General features: G+C 41.7%; 1 pseudogene across 1 annotated transcript; it reads left to right on the top strand.

The window, feature by feature from the left end:
- The first annotated feature begins 15793 nt into the window (after positions 1 to 15793).
- On the top strand, positions 15794 to 21451 carry LOC145421946 (uncharacterized; annotated as a pseudogene). Its single transcript, XR_013903321.1, has 4 exons — positions 15794 to 15826; positions 16408 to 16502; positions 17495 to 17610; positions 20516 to 21451. The product of XR_013903321.1 is annotated as an uncharacterized LOC145421946 (transcript).
- Positions 21452 to 21742: the final 291 nt, after the last annotated feature.

Below are 21742 nucleotides of genomic sequence, written 5' to 3'. Positions count from 1 at the left end.
CTAAAGTGCTCTGAGGAAAAGGAGAAAAAAATGAATTAAAATAAAAACTTTCATCCAAACAAAATCATTGAATCGCTGAAAATCGTCTTTTATTAGTGATTACAGGATATTTATGTTCTTAAATAGAATCTGTATCAAGATAAACACTAAAAATGATTTTGTAAAACCCATTGATTACATTTTCATTTGAATTTTCATTTGCATGATGCAGAAAACAAATGAACTATAACTGTAGTGAACTTTGTGCTGATGAGTAGTTTAGTGATCAGAGTCCATGTAGTTTCCAGGATCAGACTGAATGCAGTGCAGTGCTGGAAGCTGCTGCTGACTGTGTGAATGTGTGTCTGTGCTGCTTGTTGCTGCTGTCAAACTTCAGATGAGCAGGTAGTGAAGCCCGTGGTGAGCGTGTACCCAGCAGCATCCAGAGCCCACCTGGAGGGGAACAGCTCCCTGCTGTGTGTGGCCTCAGCCATGTTTCCTCCTCTGGTCCAGTTCTCCTGGAAAAGACAGAAGAAGAACGGCGGAGAAGCGGAGGAGCTGCCCCCTGCTGAGGGAGAGCAGCTGGAGCTCAGAGAGGCGGGACGCACCATTGCCATCAGGATGGTTGATGGGAGCCATTCTGACACATATAAATACAGCTGCTGGGTGAAGCACGAGGGGGGCACAGTGGAGGCCCGAACACAACAAGGTAATGAAGGCTTGGTGACTGTGTTCAGCAGTGATTCAGCTTCATGTGGAGATGCTGTCAAAGAGAGCAGAGCAGCAGAGGACTGACATTTCTCACTGCAGCTCCAAACATTTGACTCCTTTTCTGTTTCAGAGCTTCCAGCTCCAGCAGCCTCCTGTCCTCCAGAGAGAGAGCCAGCAGACCTGCCAGCTCTGCAGCCAGCTGACTGTAAGATCACCTGCTGCCTCTCTGCATGGACAGCTCCAATGTCCAATGAGGCAGCTGGAACAAGTTTAGGCTCTTAAAGTTGCACTAATTGATCAAATCTTCATCCAACAAGCTCTGATAAAGCCACTGTACACTAGCTGCTCAGCACCAAACAGCAGACAGACCATAATATGTCAGAGATCAGTTTGTTAGCTGCTTGTGGAGTTCTTCTGCCCCCAAGTGGACACAAACACTACATCAATTCATCCACTTGAAGAAGAAGCTGTGACTGTTTCTATTTGGACTTTTTCTCCTTGATCTGAGAGGAATAACCCGACTGTCTGTCTGTCTCTTTGTGTCTGTCTGTCCTTCAGTGTCCTTCCAGTCTCAGTGCAGGGTGAAGCTGCTCTGCCTGCTGTACACAGTGCTGATAGTGAAGAGTCTGGTGTACTGCTGTGGACTCTCTCTGCTGATGATGCTCACAAACAAGGGAGCGTCCACCAACTGCACACATGCTGACTGACTGTTTCCTGCTCGCCTTTTCTCACCATCACATCTCATCAATTCATCTCATTCATCACTTTGATCACAAATGTTAGTTATGATGTGTTGAGCTTATTTTGCCTTTTTCTTCAACAGTTAGAAGATCATCTGAAATAAATACATCTTTACATGTATTGTTGCTCTGAGTTAGAATTCTTTTTGTGCTTATTGTGACTTTTATTGTAGTAACAAAAACCATCAGGAATATTTTTATCACAAGTTTTCACTTTGATTTTCAAATGTCAAACAGTGTAGTTGTGTTTGTGTGAACAATAAAGATTTGAAGATGAAGAGTTTGATTCTACTTTCATTGTGTGATCAACAACAACCCGTGTGAGTGAAGCACAAACTGACTGTATCCAAACTTGCTCTCCTGCAGCAGACGGGCTGTGTGGGTTTCTGCTCTGCAGCCTCCACACCGTTAGCTGTGGCTTTCACTTTAATAACACAATGACAGTTACAAGCAGGAACTCTGCTTCAAGAATGATTCCAGGAAGGATCTGTGTTCTTCACCTGTGAGAGAAACAGCTCAAATCCTCAACTCACAGCTGACAAATGAACTTTAATGGAATCAAAGGAGAGACCATGAAGCCCCTGCAGTCTGCTCAGCTCCCATTTTATTACCTGAGCTGAGTTTTTCATTCTGGATATCACACACGTAAGAACAGATCAAGTCTGAACAGCAAATGTTGGAGAATCATTTTGAAGTCTTGCTAAATGTCGTTATTATTACAAAAACTACTGAATGATTCAGAAAATCCTTTCCAACAAGCAGAAATATGCAAACAAAGTAGAAACAAGGCAACATGAGTCATTCAGATGCAGATAACATATTCTCCTTATTGTGAAGAACACAGTCATGAAATCTTTCTGTGTGTCATTCATTGAGTTGAAGTGCCTAATAGAAGAGGAAGAGCAGCAATAATCAATGATAGCTGAGACATTGAGAACATGGCTGTATGCCTGCTATCATAACAGCAAACAAAGCACACAAACAGCAAACACACAATAATGTGCTCGCAGCTTGTTGTGTCATTTTTGACATTTCATGAAGTCACAAAAATGTGTGCGACTCATTAAAGGAGTGTGTACGTGTCAGTCAGTGCTCTGTATTCATGTGTTCACCTCATTAAAGTCACTCAGACACTTTTCTCCTCCAAACTTACAGCACAGCTTCATATTTCACTGACTGATTCTTTCATTACATCCATTAAGGGTCACACAGTGAAATTAGTGCAAACTTACAAATGTGTTGCAACAATTTTGGCCTCCAAACTGAACTTTGAGACAAACAGTGAAGCTGTGAGCAAAAAGAGGCTCCAGTGTGTGTCATGGTGGAGGAAACTGTTGTATTCCCACATTCAAAACATGCTGATCTTATTGGATTTGTCCCTCAAAGTCTTTTTCCTCCTTTTTCTCTTCATCCAAATGTTCTAGCAGGCTGACTGTGAGTCCCTGTTGAACCTGTACAGCAGAAAGTAACAGCAGTCAGCAGCCTCCACTTGACTTCATGACTTCAACGCCTCGCACAGTCACTTTCACTTTCTTCCTTCTGTCTTTTAGTCCTAAAATGTAGAACAACACCAGATCCAAATATTTGTGTCCTTTACTCACATCTTCAAATGATCCCTTCCATATCAGAGATGATACAAAGGCAACATTTGTCTTATTTCTCTTTCAGGAATCAAAAAGTACTTTTGTACTGTTGTGTAAATGTGTGTGTAAAGGTGGATGACTGCCTGCTGCAGATGAAATCTAACCATGGCTACAAATAAATGAAGCTGACGTGAAACACAGCCCTGTTTTTATTACTGTTTATAGATATTAGAATTGATGATCATCATTTTAATGATTCTTAAAAAGGCTTTAATGAATCCTTCAGTCTGAAACCAACTTGGAACAAAACACATTAGAAGATGTGGGAAAGAACCACAGTGTGCACATATTTAAACACACAACACAACCACAGTGTGCACATATTTAAACACACAACAGAACCACATGTGTTTGTTTCAAATAAGATTTCACTGTAAATATGTTTAAATCTATTTTATTTAAAGTGTTTTCTTTACTTTTAAATGTTTTTACAGCATAATAATGTTTTATATTTGTATTTTTATTTATAGTTTCATTATATTTAGTTTGTATATTTAGTGTTTTCATCACAGCTGTTAAACCACAGATAACAGTGTGTGTTAGTAAATTCACAGCAACATGAATGTTTCTGAGTGTTTGTGCATCATGTGACCCAGATTTTTGGATCTGCTGTCAGATTGAAATGAAGACGATGAAACCACAGCAGCTTCAGCTGAGCTGTCAATCAGCAGCAGCAGTCTTATCTGTGGGCCGCAGGGGCTGATGGGAGCTTTGAGGACCTGTTAGAAACCACGTGGCCCTCGTCTGATCTCACAGCTCGTCCTTGTTTGGCCTCAGCTGCATCAGAGCGCCACTTCTCCCCAGGTTCACCAGAGGAAACACCACTGCACAAAATGCTTTTCCTCCCAGCTGCTGCTCTGTGCTGTCTGTGTTCAGGTGAGTGTTTCCAGCCAATCAGGAGCCAACAAAGTCAACCTGTAACAAACACTGTCACACTAACCTTCATCTATCTGTCTGTGTCTCTACAGCACTGGTTACCATGGCAGCAGAACAGCTGATTCAGGAGGATTTAACACTGACCAGGAGAGTTGGAGAAAGTGTCTCCTTCAGCTGTGGAGGGACTGAACAGTGTTATTTCAATCAAGTATGGTGGTATCAAAAGAAAGAAACAGGAACAGTCAGAGTGATTGGGTTCACAGCTAAGAGAGGTAGCTGCACACTTAACAAAGGTTACAAACATCCTCAGAAAGATGATTTCTCATCCATGAATACACAGAACAGCTGTGAGTTGAAGATAGAGAAAGTTAAACTCGATCATTCAGCCACCTACTACTGTAACTGTTGGAAGAGAGCTCCCCACAGTGAGAAATGATCCCTGCAGCCTGAACAAAAACCAACAGATGAACAGATGTCAAACAGTGTCTGTGACAGGAAGAGAGCAGTAAACCACAGCCCAGCTTCACATATTTCACCTCCATCTCAGAGTCACAAACATACTGAGCTCAGGAACCATTTTTATTTACTGCTGTCAGAAATTCAATTCGATTTATTTCTGTTTAAACAGATTTTTCATCCTGTTTTAAGACAGAAACAAGAGGAACAGATGACATCAAACTTCCAAATGTAAACAAATGTATCCTCAGTCCCACAAAAACATTTATTCAAAGTGAAAGAAAAACAGATTGTGTCAAACTGAGTCAAAGTCCATCCCTCATTCACAGTCTTAATGTTCAATTCAATTCAATTCAATTTTATTTATATAGCGCCAAATCACAACATAAGTCTCCTCAAGGCGCTTCATAGATACAGAGAAAAACCCAACAATCATATGACCCCCTATGAGCAAGCACTTTGGTGACAGTGGGAAGGAAAAACTCCCTTTTAACAGGAGGAAACCTCCGGCAGAACCAGGCTCAGGGAGGGGCGGGGCCATCTCCTGTGATTGGTTGGGGTGAGAGAAATAAGACAGAATAAAGACATGCTGTGGAAGAGCGACAGAGGTTAATAACAGATATGATTCAATGCAGAGAGGTCTGTTAACACATAGTGAGTGAGAAAGGTGACTGGAAAGGAAAAACTCAATGCATCATGGGAATCCCCCGGCAGCCTACATCTATTGCAGCATAACTAAGGGAGGATTCAGGGTCACCTGGTCCAGCCCTAACTATATGCTTTAGCAAAAAGGAAAGTTTTAAGCCTAATCTTAAAAGTAGAGATAGTGTCTGTCTCCCGAATCCAAACTGGAAGCTGGTTCCACAGAAGAGGGGCCTGAAAACTGAAGGCTCTGCCTCCCATTCTACTTTTAAATACTCTAGGAACAACAAGTAGGCCTGCAGAGCGAGAGCGAAGTGCTCTAATAGGGTGATATGGTACTACAAGGTCATTAAGATAAGATGGGGCCTGATTATTTAAGACCTTGTATGTGAGGAGCAGGATTTTGAATTCAATTCTGGATTCAACAGGAAGCCAATGAAGGGAAGCCAAAACAGGAGAGATATGCTCTCTCTTTCTAGTCCCTGTCAGGACTGCTGCAGCATTTTGGATTAACAGAAGGCTTTTCAGCAAGTTTTTAGGACTTCCTGATAATAATGAATTACAGTCGTCCAGCCTGGAAGTAATAAATGCATGAACTAGTTTTTCAGCGTCACTCTGAGACAGGATATTTCTAATTTTAGAGATGTTGCGCAAATGGAAGAACGCAGTCTTACATATTTGTTTAATATGTGCATTGAAGGACATGTCCTGGTCAAAAATGACTGCAAGGTTCCTCACCGCGTTACTGGAGGCCAAGGTAATGCCATCCAGAGTAAGAATCTGGTTAGATATCATATTTCTAAGATTTTCAGGGCCGAGTACAATAACCTCAGTTTTATCTGAATTAAGAAGCAGAAAGTTAGCGGCCATCCAGGTCTTTATGTCTTTAAGACATTCCTGCAGTTTAACTAATTGGTGTGTGTTATCTGGCTTCATGGACAGATAGAGCTGGGTGTCATCAGCATAGCAGTGAAAATGTATGCTATGTCTTCTAATGATGCTGCCTAAGGGAAGCATGTATAATGTAAACAGAATTGGTCCTAGCACTGAACCCTGTGGAACTCCATAATTAACCTCAGTGTGTGAAGAGGACTCTCCATTTACATGCACAAATTGGAGTCTATTAGATAGACATGATACAAACCACTGCAGCGCAGTACCTGTAATACCTACAGCATGTTCTAATCGCTCTAATAGGATATTATGGTCAACAGTATCGAACGCTGCACTGAGGTCTAGCAGGACAAGCACAGAGATGAGTCCACTGTCAGAGGCCATAAGAAGATCATTTGTAACCTTCACTAAAGCTGTTTCTGTGCTGTGCTGAGCTCTGAAACCTGACTGGAACTCTTCAAATAAGCCATTCCTCTGCAGATGATCTGTTAGCTGTTTGACAACTACTCTTTCAAGGATTTTTGATATGAAAGGAAGGTTGGAGATTGGCCTATAATTAGCTAAGACTGCTGGGTCTAGAGATGCTTTTTGAGTAAAGGTTTAACTACAGCCAGCTTGAAGGCCTGTGGTACATAGCCGATTATTAGAGATAGGTTGATCATATTTAAGATCGAAGAATTAATTAATGGCAGGACTTCTTTGAGCAGTTTTGTAGGAATGGGGTCTAAAAGACACGTTGATGGTTTGGAGGAAGTAATTATTGAAGTTAACTCAGAAAGATCAATTAGAGAAAAAGAGTCTAACTTAACATCAATGGTACTAAGAGTAGCTGTAGATAATATTACATCTGTGGGATGATTATTGGTAATTTTTTCTCTAATGATAAAAATTTTATTTGTGAAGAAGTTCATGAAGTCATTACTAGTTAACGTTAAAGGGATGGTTGGCTCGAAAGAGCTCTGACTGTTTGTCAGCCTGGCTACAGAGCTGAAGAGAAACCTGGGGTTGTTTTTATTTACTTCAATCAGTGATGAATAGTAAGATGTTCTGGCTTTGCGGAGGGCTTTCTTATAAAGCAGCAAACTATTTCTCCAGGCTAAATGATGATCCTCTAGATTTGTGACATGCCATTTCCTCTCCAGCTTACGAGTCATCTGCTTTAGGGTACGTGTTTGAGAATTATACCGCGGAGTCAGGTACTTCTGATTAGAGACCTTAGTTTTCACAGGAGCTACAGTATCCAGAGTCGTACGTAGTGAGGAGGTGAAATTATTAACAAGATAATCGACCTCTGTTGGGGTAGCGTTCAGATAGCTGCTCTGCTCTATGTTGGTATTGGAGATGATAACAGTGGGTGGATTATATTCTTAAACTTAGTTACAGCACTTTCAGAAAGACATCTACTGTGATAAAGTCTACTCTCCACCGCTGTGTAATCAATTATTGTAAAAGTAAATGTTATCAGGAAATGATCAGACAGGAGAGGGTTTTCAGGAAACACTGTTAAATGTTCAGTTTCTATGCCATATGTTAAAACAAGATCTAGAGTGTGATTAAAGTGGTGGGTGGGTTCTTTTACATTTTGAGAGAAACCAATTGAGTCTAATAACAGATTAAATGCCATGTTGAGGCTGTCATTTTTAGCATCTACATGGATGTTAAAATCACCCACAATAATTATTTTATCTGAGCTGAGAACTAAATCAGATAAAAAGTCTGAGAAATCAGACAGAAACTCTGTGTAAGGCCCAGGTGGACGATAGATGATAACAAGTAAGACTGGTTTCTAAGTTTCACAGCTGGGGTGGACGAGGCTAAGCATCAGGCTTTCAAATGAATTAAAAGTCTGTCTTGGTCTTTCATTAATTAATAGGCTGGTGTGAAAAATTGCTGCCACACCTCCCCCTCGGCCTGTGCTTCGAGGTTTCTGGTAGTTAGAATGACTCGGGGGTGTTGATTCATTTAAACTAACATAGTCATCCTGCTGCAACCAGGTTTCTGTAAGGCAGAGTAAATCAATTTGTTGATCAATTATTAAGTCATGTACTAACAGAGACTTGGAGGAGAGAGACCTAATATTTAATAATCCACATTTCACTGTTTTACTCTTTGGTTCAGATGTGGATACTGTATTGTTCTTTCTTTGTAATTGTTTATGTTTAAGTTGTTTGTTGCTGGTTTTTAGTTTGTTTTTTGTCTTTTTGGAAGCTGACACAGTCTCTATGGAGATGGGTTTTTGGGGGGGTAGCAGGAGGAGAGAAGCTGCAGAGAGGCGTGTAAGACTGCATCTCTGCTTCCTGGTCCCAACTCTGGATAGTCATATTTTGGGGGGTTTAATAAATTTGTCCATATTTCTAGAAATGAGAGCTGCTCCATCCAAAGTGGGATGGATGCCGTCTCTCCTAACAAGACCAGGTTTCCTCCAGAAGGTTTGCCAATTATCTATGAAGCCCACATCGTTTCTGTGACACCACTCAGACAGCCAGCAATTTAAGGAGAACATGCGGCTAAACATGTCACTCCTGGTCTGATTGGGGAGGGGACCAGAGAAAACTACAGAGTCCGACATTGTTTTAGCAAAGTTGCACACCGATTCAATATTGATTTTAGTGACCTCCGATTGGCGTAACCGGGTGTCATTACTGCCGACGTGAATTATGATTTTACTGAATTTACGTTTACCCTTAGCCAGCAGTTTTAAATTTCCTTCAATGTCGCCTGCTCTGGCCCCTGGAAGACAATTGACTATGGTTGCCGGTGTCTCTAGCTTCACATGTCTGAGAACAGAATCGCCAATTACCAGAGTTTGACCCCCGGCGGGTGTGTCGCCGAGTGGGGAAAAACGGTTAGACACATGAATGGGTTGGTGGTGTACCTGGGGCTTCTGTTTAGGACTATGCTTCCTCCTCACCGTGACCCAGCCTCCCTGTTTCCCCAGCTGCTTGGGGTCTGCCGGGGAACAGCTAGCGGGGCCTACGCTATCTTCGGCTGCACCAGCTACAGGGGCCTGGCTAGCTACGGGTGAATAAAGGGTGCAAAGCCGAGTCTCCAATTCAGTAATCCTGGCCTCCAGCGCTGCAAATATGCTACATTTGTTACAGATATCATTACTGCTAAAGGAGGCCGAGGAGTAACTAAACATCTGACACAATGAGCAAGAAAGTGCAGGAGGGACAGGTGAAGTAGCCATGGTGCTAATGAGTCGGCTACGAGCTAAGCTAAGCTAGCGAGACAGTACACAGACAGTGAGTGAATACTTTGGCTATAAATTAGGTAGTGAGTACACAGAAAGTGTGCTTCGGATGAAGCACGTGAAGATTATACTATGAAAGAAGAATGTATTTAAAAGTTGTTAATTAAATTGCTAAGCAAATAAGCTACTCAGAAACACCACTGTGTTTGAGCAGGAACAGGAAGTGATACTCTACCACAGAGCGAGTGAACACCAGGGGCCCGTTCTTCGTACCTCGCTAAGTAAGTTAGCTGGATTAGATTGTTGACGATTTCGCGTGATCCTGGATCGTTCGGTTCCCCGAAGCTCATCCGGGACTTGCTGTCATAGCAACAGAGCCGTAAGCGTAAACCTGCTCGGGAGCAGGTTTACTTTATGTAAACAGGATTAGATCGCGGCCGCGCAGGTATGTCCGCTTCATTTATACGAAAGCAACAGCGATATTCCACCACTGTTTCACCATAAATAAATAACATCAATGTAACTAAAGATAATGCAGCACTTGATCCTTTTATTGATGTCACACAGATACATACAGGTCATTTCCTAAAAAAGGGAAATGTACTATTAACATTCTATTACATGTATGTGATTATTACAGATGTAAGTCATATTTCAGAGTAGTAATTGTAAATTACTTCTTGTAATCAAGATGAGAGACCACGGCTATAAAAGCGAAGGTGGATTTGGGAAGTCTGTCGCAGCCATGTCCTGTCCGTATACGCGAGCCACCCATTGCGGAAGGTGCAAGATTGATAAGGAGAGTTTTCAGAATTCAGCGTATATTGCGGGATAGACAGGATCCTTTAGCTCAGCGCGACAGTGTGCTCATAGAGAGATATCGATATTCCCGTGAGGGTATTATTTACTTAACCAACTTGTTGACGAGGGGGTGCAGGACCACCACCTGTCTTTTTTTGCTCTGCCCTTTTCTTGGTTGCTGTTATGAACAAACTAACAGAGTATTACAGGGTCCCTTGCCAAGAGACGAAAAGCAATATAAGTGATAAATATTACCATTCTGTAGAATACTCCTGTATTTCACTTTTACTTGTTCCCATGTTCGTGTGGGTCCTGTTGTGGCTCTAATGTGAAAGGGGATATAATATAACATATTATGATATAATATAATGCCATATAATATTGGACAATATAGTGTCATATGATAGATCTACCCTACCGCCTACTGGTGTTGGCCAGAGGGCCGATGGCGCGATATGGCAGCCTGGCTTCTGTCAGTCTGTCCCAGGGCAGCTGTGGCTAAAACCGTAGCTGCTTCCACCAGTGTGTGAATGTGAGAGTGAATGAATAGTGGTATCGTAAAGCGCTTTGGGTGCCTTGGAAAGCGCTATATAAACCCAATCCATTATTATTATTATTATTATTAAATTACCTACGAGTTTGATTTGTCAGCAACTTTCTGCCAGCCCTCTCTCCTTGCTTTTGCAGCCTTTTCAGTGTTCCGTTGCATTTTAATTAAACTCTGAAACTCCTGAAATCCCTCACTCATGAGTTCTTGCTCTGCTGCCGGAAAATACCGAGCGCGCCCCTTCGACATTTTCGCCGACCAATCAGCGGGTTGCCGATCAATGTTTCTACTATCGATGCGTAGCCCCTTTTACGACACCCAGTGATGTCACATTACTGCGTCCAGCTGTACTAATCGTCAACAGCAGGCGTGTTCGGGGAACCGGATTAGCGAGCTCACGGTTAGCGCGATGGTTTGGTCTTGGATGTGTCATTTGATCTTGGATGTAGTGAGCGACGTACGAAGAACGGGCCCCAAGTGACAGCGCCACCAAGAATCAACAGTTCCAAGGGAGGAACTGTTGACTGTTGACATGAAGAGGAAGGGAGTTCTCTTCATGAAAACTCTTCCAGCAGCACTTGTTGTTTAACACCTTTCAGTACATTTAACCAGACACTTGGACTGATGTCAGGTCAGGATTTTGTCCTTTTAGCGGCGGCTGGACTAAACACAAAGATTTAACAGCAGAAAAAACTGATTCCATGTAAAACACTTTCGTTCACCAGTTTTAACTCACATAACTTCACATTTCCTCAAATTGAATCTTAGTCATTTAATCACAGGAAGTTTCTGGGATTTTGTTCCAGTCCTCCTGACAGAAATGCTGGAACTGAATCAGGTTTTTAAGACTCTTTGTTGAATTTTGCTTCTTTCCATAAATACATAATAAATAAACTTGACTTTGCTTTTTTTAAAGTGTAATGTTTGTCTTTTTGTTCACTTCCTCAATGATGACCTGAGGTTTTCTGCACTACAACCACATTAGTGTTCTTCTTCATGCCACCTTATACTTATACCTTGTCCTTGTTTCAGCATCTTCAGAAGCTCCTTTGCTGTTGTTCTGGGACTGATTTGCACTTTTCAAAACAGAGTCTGTCCATTTAGAGGAGACTGAACACACATTGACTTACAGACCTATACATAGTTTTCAGTGCTAGAAGTTGTATTTTCCTTTCCTACAAGGAGTAGTAGTTTTTTTCTTTAATTCAAATTACAAGGGGGGAAAACTGGCTTGATTTCCTGAGAACCATTGCTTATGATATGACGGCCATATTCAGTGTTTCCTCACAGGTTAGCTGCACAGAGAAAACCACAAAGCAAAAAAACGTAGCACACTTCGCACACGGCAGCGCCAAGGATGGTGTGTAATATAGTTATTAGACCCTTCAAACTTACAGAGAATGGCAGCAACAGCCTTCACTGTTTTATAAGACACTAGTTCAGATCAGACCGATGAGCCACTCACTGTTGTCAGGTTGTGTTGTGAAAGGACAGCCTGTCACATCCTGCCTGTTCAGAGAACCTGTAATATTATCACATGAACTATTACAGTGGAGCCTGAACCCACAGTGGGTGGAGCTCCGTATTTCATTAGGAATGATGTGTGCTGCTCGTCATGATAATTGTTTTTAATCATAAAAGGTGATATTGTACAAGAGAGTAATGGAACAGGAGCGCTGAGGCTTCAGAATTTATCTCTGAATCCTCTTTTTGTAAGATTTCTTCAGCATTAAAGTAATCCAGTGACAGCTGTCAGTGTTTCCATGACTACACAGCAAGCAGTAACTGTTGATGGTTAATTCAACAAACTGAACTGTAAACAAATACAGTTTAAAACAGCGCTTATGTGTAACTGTCCATCAACGTGACCAATCACATTAAAACCCTCTTCCTCTGGCTCCGTCCTCCTAACAGTCAAAAGGCAGATGATTAAACTCCAATCACATTCAAACTATTGACTGTAGAAAACATGAACGACCTGACAGCTTCCCCCAAAAATGAAGTCAAAACATCTCTATCGCCCCCTGGAGTCTGGGTGCAGGTTTCCTTCCTCCTGAGTTTGACTCTAATTACTAGGGGTGCAACGATACTCATATCGATATTGAACCGTTCGATACAGTGCTTTTGGTTCGGTACGCACATGTATCGAACAATACAAAATTTTTAATTTATTTTATCAACTTTTCTTCTGACGATGCTGTCTGTGTTGAGAGCTCAGTGAATCTGCGCTCGACTACTCCGCCTAGGCTGCACTGTTGAGTGCAGATCCACTGAGCACAGCGCAAGCTAGCAAGACAGAAGCTAAGCTCGTTGCAACACGGCAAATTGAACCTCCCCCACCCTCACTCAGATCTGGTGTTTGGAACTATTTTGGTCTTCATATTAAGTATGACCCTGAAGGTAAGCGCGTCATGGACAAAAGTAAAACAGTATGTCAGATGTGCCACGCAATGCTCAATTACATGGGTGGGAACTAGTGCGTTAGTGCAGTTTGCTCGTTAACATGTTGCCGTCCAGCCCCACGCACGGGGCGATCCGCGGTAGCTCGTTAACTGAGATTTGCCGTGTGGCGTTAACGTCATTTCAACGAGATTAACGCTGACAGCACGAGTGGGAACAAAATTAATATGACTGCACATTTACGCCGACAGCATCCTAGTGCAAAGACAAGTGGAAGCAGACAAAAACAACAAGCACGCATGCTACAAACTTTACCCGAGTCATTTAGACGGCCGTTAGCACATGATTCTCCTTATGGGGACCTGATATGTTTAATATGCTGCTGAGAATATAGCCCAGAAGAAGCGTATAGTAGAGCTTTTATTTTGGAAAGAGCCATTTCTCTGTAATAAACTCTCTTTTCCAAAGATGAGTGATTTCTTGATCAGATAGATTTATTTTTTTATTACTTTGTTGTTTCAGCAACATTAAATTTAAAAACTGTACTTTTGAGTTAAAATATATATTTATAATTTTAATAAATGACAAATTAAAAAAGCATGAACATTTTTTTGTATCGAAAAAATATCGAACCGTGACACCAAAGTATCGAACGAACCGTGAGTTTTGTGTATCATTGCACCCCTACTAATTGCGTTAGTTAGTTAATGCTGTTAAACTGGGTGCAGCGTCACCCAGTTTAACAGCATTATCGTTTAACAGTCGGGTCCTTCCGTCTAACTGACAGAAGGACTCGAGGCACCGACACACTTTGTCGGTAAGTTAAATTTTTGTTTGTAAGCTAATCAGTAACTAACATCATTAGCTAGTTAAGATGATGACAGTCATGTTTGTTAGCTAATCTGTGCACATGAGTGAATTTACCCTGACTAAAGAAATCACTGTGGGCCTGAATGCTGATTAAAGTCAGTGCTGTAGTTCAGACATTAGCTCTGCTGCTCGGACTGAACTGAACTGAAGGATGTTCAGACCTGCAGCTGAAACGTTTATATGAGAAACAGAAAAGTCAAAGAGGCTCTTCAACTGGTGGGGGAGGTTGTTACACCTTGCAGGAGCTCTCCTCTCTTCAGGAACTCACTCTGCAGGAGGGGGAGATACAGGAGAGGTGGAGGAAGATCTCAGCCTGGGCGTCTATTGTCTTGTGTAGTCTGGAAGATGAGTGGATGATGGGTTGGGTGCAGTTTTCTCTGTGGTGGGGTCGGGTGGGCTGTCCCGGGCTCTGTGGGGCCAGGCGGCGCTGCTGCACTGGGCCCCGGTCCGGATGGGCCTGGGCCCCCTTTCCCTGACGGGTTGCGGAGTATGGGGGTGCCTACTGGGGTCAGCGGGGGAGCTGGCCCCAGGGAGGGGTCACTTGCCCCTCCCTTCCTTCCCTCCCCATCTCCAGCTGCTTCCCTCTTCCGGCTCCACCACAATCACCCACACATGCAGGGCCTTGGGGTAAAGCTGTGTCACCAGGGTGCAGAGGAGGTATCCCCCCTCTGTCCCCTTCTGGCTGCCTGTGCCTCAATTTTATCCCACAACTTAGACATTCACATTACTCACACTCTCATTACACATACATATAGGATCTTGGGGGTGGGCACGCTACACGGACTCCAAAAGACAATCGGGGTGTACACCTCACCCCTGGCGTCGTTGCCCACCTCTCAATTTTAAATACACGTAGACATTGAGGACTATCAGGAGGGACTATGCGCTTACCTGCTGCTCTCTGGCAGGTAGCTCCATGCCCTCCTGGGTTTTAAATGCACCTTAGAACACACATGCATCAACACTACAATGAGCAGGTGGAGGGAGGTTTGGAGTCTTCTCTCACCCCCATTCTCTGTGACCTGCTGGAGCGGGGGGCTAGGACTAGGAGGAGGAGTTGGCTGTCCTACTGGGGTCTGGAGTGTGGGGCCTCCCTGCTGCTGCGGAGTCGGGGCGGTCTGCTTCTCCCCACCGCAGGGAAAAGGGTAACACCACCTGGGATAATATATATTTTAAATATGTAACTTTCTACAGGACTGAATATAACATCATTATGTAAGAGTCCAGAGTCTCTGTGCTTCATCTGAGGATGATGTGAAAACTTCTAACATCACACAAAGTAAAGGTCTCTATCACACTGCTCATGAAATGCAGATTTGTCCATCTTCTATTTTGGGTGTATAGTGGAGGTCTGAAGATTTCCCTCTGAGGAAGCTGCTGGTGAAGATTGCGAGTTCTGCTTGATCCCTGCGGTGACCTTCAGTTCCTGATGTTTCTGAAATGACACATCAGGAGTCTTCCTCCGTGGGTCAACAGAAGCTGTGATAAATGAAAGGGAGGACATTTCTCAAACCTCTGGACCCAGGAAACCCAGCGTGGTCCTCATGGTCACGTTCACTTGTTGCTCCCCAGGATGAATGGAGCTGTTGATAATGATGTGGACTTTGGGCCCTGTTATTAAATGAAAAGAACAAACTACACTTCTATCAAACCTTTTGTCAGTGTGCTTTATTTCATTTAACTTTCCATGTTAGCAGGCTGTAGAGCGCTCTGTGTGAACTGAATCTAAAACTGTTTAAATCCATATAATTCAGATACTAACAGTAACTCTGGGTCTCTGTGGAGTCTGCTGCTGATGTCATCTCTGTCTAAAATAGGATAAGAAAAAATGAGACCCGTGGAATCATTGAAGCATAAAGACTACGGGAGTAACAGGTGTGCAGCATCGCTAGCTAGCAACAACCCTCTAATACCGTGTGGCTAATCTAGCTAATGATCGCTTACAGTTAGAATGACAGAGATGACATTTTGTATAAAAACTGCTAAAACTGTTTCACAGGTTGTTGATCCTGTCGTGTTCTTTGTGTGTTTGGCAGCCATCATGAAGCTGTACGTGTCCATCACTGCTGTCAGTGTGAGAGCAGGACTTCTGTGTATTCTGGCTATCAAACAGCTCTACAGAGCACACTGTTTGTTCTTTAAAACATTTATTTAATCACAGTTCAGTGGCCGTGATATCACCACTCCTCTCTGTAGTTCCACTTCTAAATCACAGAATTTCACCTTGGATGTCAGGTTGTGTTTTTGTGCCAGCAAACATTTTAAAACTCTTCTGACTTCAGTTCTTCTCAGACTGAACCATCAGGAGGATTCATACCTGCAACACCTGGAACCAGTCAGCTGGAGGCAGCAGCAGTTTGTCTCAGAACAACTTTATGAACAAAAAAAAGTAATGTCAGAGAGATAGATACCAACCTCTGAACATGGATTCAAACCAATAACCTTCATCTGATCGACCTTTCAGGCTACACCTGTTATTTGTAGCTGTCCACTGTAACACAGCAGGCTGAAACTGACTCTGATCCACAAAGCAGGACCTCTGCTAACTGGAATGCAGCCGTCATTATCACACCTGTATTTTTCCTCCTGTGAACTAAAGACATCAGCTGTGGAAGAGGTCTGTCTGTGTCCCACATGTCTGTCTGTGACTCTCAGGTGCATCACTGTTTACAGGATCACAAGGATCCACCTGACAGCAAGAACACAGGAGATGGAGGCGAATCCATCAGCAAACCATCTAAAAGTCCTTTGTGAGAAAGACGTCTTCTACAGCTATAAATGCACACTGTAACGTGTACGTCATCACTGATATGTATCAGCAGCTTGCTGTGGTGGATGTTCTGACACACAGGAATCTGCTGCCCTTAAACGATCTTGATATATAACTTGGAATGTAATTTAAGCTTGAGCAGCATTGTCACAGCCACACTGTGCTGCTAACTTTAAATGACTGTCAGGTGATTTGTGACAGAAGGACAGCAGCAGAGTGAAAGGAAGGTTTACAGGATGTTGGTGAGAGCTGCTGTGATGTCTGGTTTGGATCCTGTGGCTCTGACAAAAAGACAGGAGGCCGAACGGAAGATGTTCAGACTTTCACTGGACAAGATTAGAAATGAGTTCATCAGAGACAAAGTCAGAGAGGCTGACATCCTAATCTTTCCTGGGAATAACACTCCAGGAAATATAAATCTAATAAACTAATAGTTCGTAAAGGACACAGACTCATTACTGTAAGATTAATTTTAATAGTTTAACTGATAAATCAATAAATGCTGGAGCTGCAACATGTTAACATGTAGTTAACAGATTAAAATTGAGGCTCTCATATTAACAGCTAACTTTCTATGCTGTGCTGATTTATTTGTCACAGTCTTGGTCATTTATTTTGAACTTTTTTGTGGAGGTTAAACTTTCTGTTATAAATTTACCTGTATGTGTATTTTAAATATGATCTGTGTCATTAAATGCAACAGTTTCAAATCCACCTTGAAGGCTGAGTTCTTGTTCTGAAAGATGAGGATGTGTAACTGTGACACTAGAAGAGGTGTGGATCTAATTCTCTGAACTTCCTCTAAACTTATATTTTATGTGACAGTAACTTTGTATTTTCTGTTAACAACACCAGGAGCCACTGGGATGATGTCCATTAGCTTGGATATTCTCTTCTGCCAAGACTTCTGCTGCCTTCCTTCCTCCATACCTGACAAAGACGACTGACTGTTGTGTTCTTTCTCAATCCAAGTGTCCACATTATTCAGCTCATCAACACAGAGATTTTTAAGGAGAACATCCCACAGATGATGTTCCCACATGCTGGGATTGTTGTGTGTGACCCTGGTTGGACATCCACAGAGAAAGGTGAGTGTTATTATCTTTATTATCATATCACCACCAACATCTGGTTTTTGTGATCATTAAAATCTTCTAAAGTGTTTCAGTTACAGTGAGAACATTTGCACTAATACTGAACCATTCATTAAAATCTTTTACATACAAAACATTTTTACGGAGCAGGTCGCTATGATCAGCCAGCAAGACGCTAAGCCGACCCTGGAGATGAAGGCTGTTGTGAGGTGACCAAGGATCCATCCCCAGAGCTGATTGGCCGCCCCACACTTTCCACAGAGGTGGAGGCCAACCCATGTTGAATTGGTAAGTCCACTGTCTGGGCAGCTGCTTGATGTCTCTGGTGTCTCTGCCAGAATTTCCAAAGGTGAATTTCTGGTATCCGATCATCTGAACTGCTCATCACACAGAACTGCTGGAAACAGAACCTGAACATCTCTGAGGCTCCAATTTATGCTCTGACAAGTGCTCACTCACCCCACCTCTCCTCCCTCTGGCAGGTCGTCACCAATCACTGTGTTTACAGAAGATCAGCAGTTATTTTCATTTCTGAAACTACATTTATTATTTAACATATAGATCAGGATCATACTTTGATTATAACTTTGATGAAAAATAAAGATGATTTACTACGAGCACATGGGGAAAAAGCTCTCTTCTTACAGTGATGCCACAAATCTGGGTCTAACACATGAGGCTGGATGTTAAATCCTTTTACCCCCTCAAAGATGTGATGACAGGGGAAAGTGAAGGAGACTTCAGCCTCTCTGTCACTTTTCTTCCATCAGAAACTTTTTGTTTTTTTATTGAGCTGAGATCAGATTTGTGATCGTCACTCTGATAACTGGATGTTGTTTCCCTTAAACCATTTTGCCACAGTTTCTGTACAACTGTGTGTTTATAACCTCACGTTCAGCTCTTGAAGGTCTTCAGCTGCTCATGTTGCAGATCCACTGTGAGCTGAACTTCCAATGAAGCTGTTAGAAAAATCAAAGTGATGTTTCAGATTAGTCAATGAGCTCATTAGTTAATAACTGTGTAAGATGGTGTTATGGTCCCCTGATCCTCTGCTGCCTACCCACCATCGATCTTACCTTTCTTGTCATTGTGGTGCTGCATGGCCCTCTTTCTCCTGAGATTCAGTTCACAGACAGATGTTCTGATAGTTTTCTTCAGAATTTTGCTGCTAGAATTCAAAATTGATTGTGTGATTAATGATGGTGAGCCAGATGGGCCAAACCATGATACTATCAGCAGCATGTTTCATTGTAGTGGTGCATCATTGATGGGATAAATGGACTGGTGCTTATATAGTGATTTTCTGTTTTCATGTGGACTAAAGTAGTGGACTGACCAACAGACTGACATTAACATCAGAGCCGTGCTGCTAGTGTGGCTAAAAGAAAAGAGAAGAAGAGACAGTCATGTTGATATGAACATTAGAGAAACACATCATGGAGCTGAAATATGATCCTGCTTCCTCATTTGGACTCATTCACCTCAGCTGACACGTTCAACAGCAGACAGGTTTTTGTAGCAGTCTGTCTCACTGTGAGAGGAACAGGATGGAGCTACTACATCTTTGGCTCTGGAACTAAACTGTCTGTAACAGGTAAGAACAAACATTTATTTTCCTTCAGTTGTTTTATTGTAGAAGCTGAAAATGTGTTTAAAGTCAGTTTGTGCTGCTTCAGGCTTTACATGTTAGTTTTTCATCATTAGTAGAGAATTCATCTGCAGCCATTGTTACATAAGAAAAGCTCAATAATCTCTGAAAACATGTTGAAATCTCACTGAACAACTAAAGTTATTCTTTATTTCTGCAAATATTAGTGATGTTACAAATATTTAGGATTTGATCCTCTCAGTGATTCTGCTGGTTTTTAACACAAGATCATATTTGATGTTAAAAATAATACAGTAGCAGATTTGTAAATATGAATTTTGCTAAGAAGAAAATGTAGATATGTTTTTAGTAGTGAACGATATAGCATGTTGGTCCAAAGAGTCATTTTTGGAAAAACATTATTTTATTAATTGTCATAGATACTGATCATAAAATATTAAACGTCTAAAATGTGATGAAAAATACTGGATAAAATATGAAATTGTTAGTCAGGTTTTATGAGTCAAAATGACAAATAATGATGAAAGTTCAAAAATGTTACCTGTAAATATTTCTTTGAAAAATATGTAAAAGTAAATACACAATCATTCACAAAATGTAATTTTTTAATTAAAAATAATAACAAATTAATTCAAATGGCCAAAAAAAGGATTTAATTATCTCTCAAATTTCAGCTTGATTGCATTTAAATTTATGTAATAATTCATTTATATATGGAAGAAAATAACAATCAAACCAAATAATAAAATTAAAGCCGATCAAATTATTGCAGTAAAAGATTTAAGAATTTTAAAGTCTGTGAAAGAAGATTGTTATTTATTGTAACAAGTATAAAACATGTCTTTAAAAACTATTTAAAATTTACATCATGATTTGTTGGGAGAAGATCAACTCTGTAGAAATGTGTTTCAGATTGGAAATATATTTTAAAAATTATATGAAGGCAAATATATATATATATATATATATATATATATATATATATATATTTAAATTTGTTATAACTTAAATTTTAAAAACCAAGAAGATAAAGGAGAAGAAATACATTTAATTTCATGATGTAAAATCATGCTGAGTGTTCCTCATGTGAGCCATGATGACATGAGGTGATGACTGTGTTTGATATGAAGCTGAATCCAGTGTATGTAGTGAACTTTGTGCTGATGAGTAGTTTAGTGATCAGAGTCCATGTAGTTTCCAGGATCAGACTGAATGCAGTGCAGTGCTGGAAGCTGCTGCTGACTGTGTGAATGTGTGTCTGTTCTGCTTGTTGCTGCTGTCAAACTTCAGATGAGCAGGTAGTGAAGCCCGTGGTGAGCGTGTACCCAGCAGCATCCAGAGCCCACCTGGAGGGGAACAGCTCCCTGCTGTGTGTGGCCTCAGCCATGTTTCCTCCTCTGGTCCAGTTCTCCTGGAAAAGACAGAAGAAGAACGGCGGAGAAGCGGAGGAGCTGCCCCCTGCTGAGGGAGAGCAGCTGGAGCTCAGAGAGGCGGGACGCACCATTGCCATCAGGATGCTTGATGGGAGCCATTCTGACACATATAAATACAGCTGCTGGGTGAAGCACGAGGGGGGCACAGTGGAGGCCCGAACACAACAAGGTAATGAAGGCTCGGTGACTGTGTTCAGCAGTGATTCAGCTTCATGTGGAGATGCTGTCAAAGAGAGCAGAGCAGCAGAGGACTGACATTTCTCACTGCAGCTCCAAACATTTGACTCCTTTTCTGTTTCAGAGCTTCCAGCTCTTCCACCAGTCCTGTATCTTCCTTCTCTTCCTTCTATACACGAGGTGAAGCTGCTCTGCCTGCTGTACACAGTGCTGATAGTGAAGAGTCTGGTGTACTGCTGTGGACTCTCTCTGCTGATGATGCTCACAAACAAGGGAGCGTCCACCAACTGCACACATGCTGACTGACTGTTTCCTGCTCGCCTTTTCTCACCATCAGATTTCCTCCAGTCAGCAGTCAGAAATGTAAATTAACTTCTGGTTGGTTCAATGTTTCATTACTGAGCATTTGACCTTTTCTCATTTAATCATCTTAAACTGTGTAACATAAATTTACAGATAAACATGTTTGATGTGTTTGTAAAAGTGTAGATTCTTTATGTGAAGATTTCTTTTGTACATCTCTGCAGAAAAACTGATGCATTCAGATCCCACCATAACAAAATAACAGTGTAGTTATTTGTCTGAAGTAAAAATAAAGATTTGAATGTTAAGAATATGCTTCTCATTTCTTCTGTGATACATAACCTGTGTGACTGCAGCATTCACAGATCATAAACTTGCTCTCCTGCAGCAGACGGGCTGTGTGGGTTTCTGCTCTGCAGCCTCCACACCGTTAGCTGTGGCTTTCACTTTAATAACACAACGACAGTTACAAGCATGAACTCTGCTTCAAGTTGTTCAGGAAGCATCTGTGTTCATGTGTGTGAGAGAAACAAAGTGTGAACTCAGAGCTGTTACACAGTTGATGTTTAGTACGATCACAAAAGACAAATACAAGATGAAGTCT

The sequence above is a fragment of the Astatotilapia calliptera genome, chromosome 18 (genome assembly GCF_964374335.1).
Source record: "Astatotilapia calliptera chromosome 18, fAstCal68.1, whole genome shotgun sequence".
Classification (NCBI taxonomy): Eukaryota; Metazoa; Chordata; class Actinopteri; order Cichliformes; family Cichlidae; genus Astatotilapia; species Astatotilapia calliptera.
Note: the sequence above shows the minus strand (reverse complement) of the source record. Positions and strands in the feature narration are given on the sequence as shown.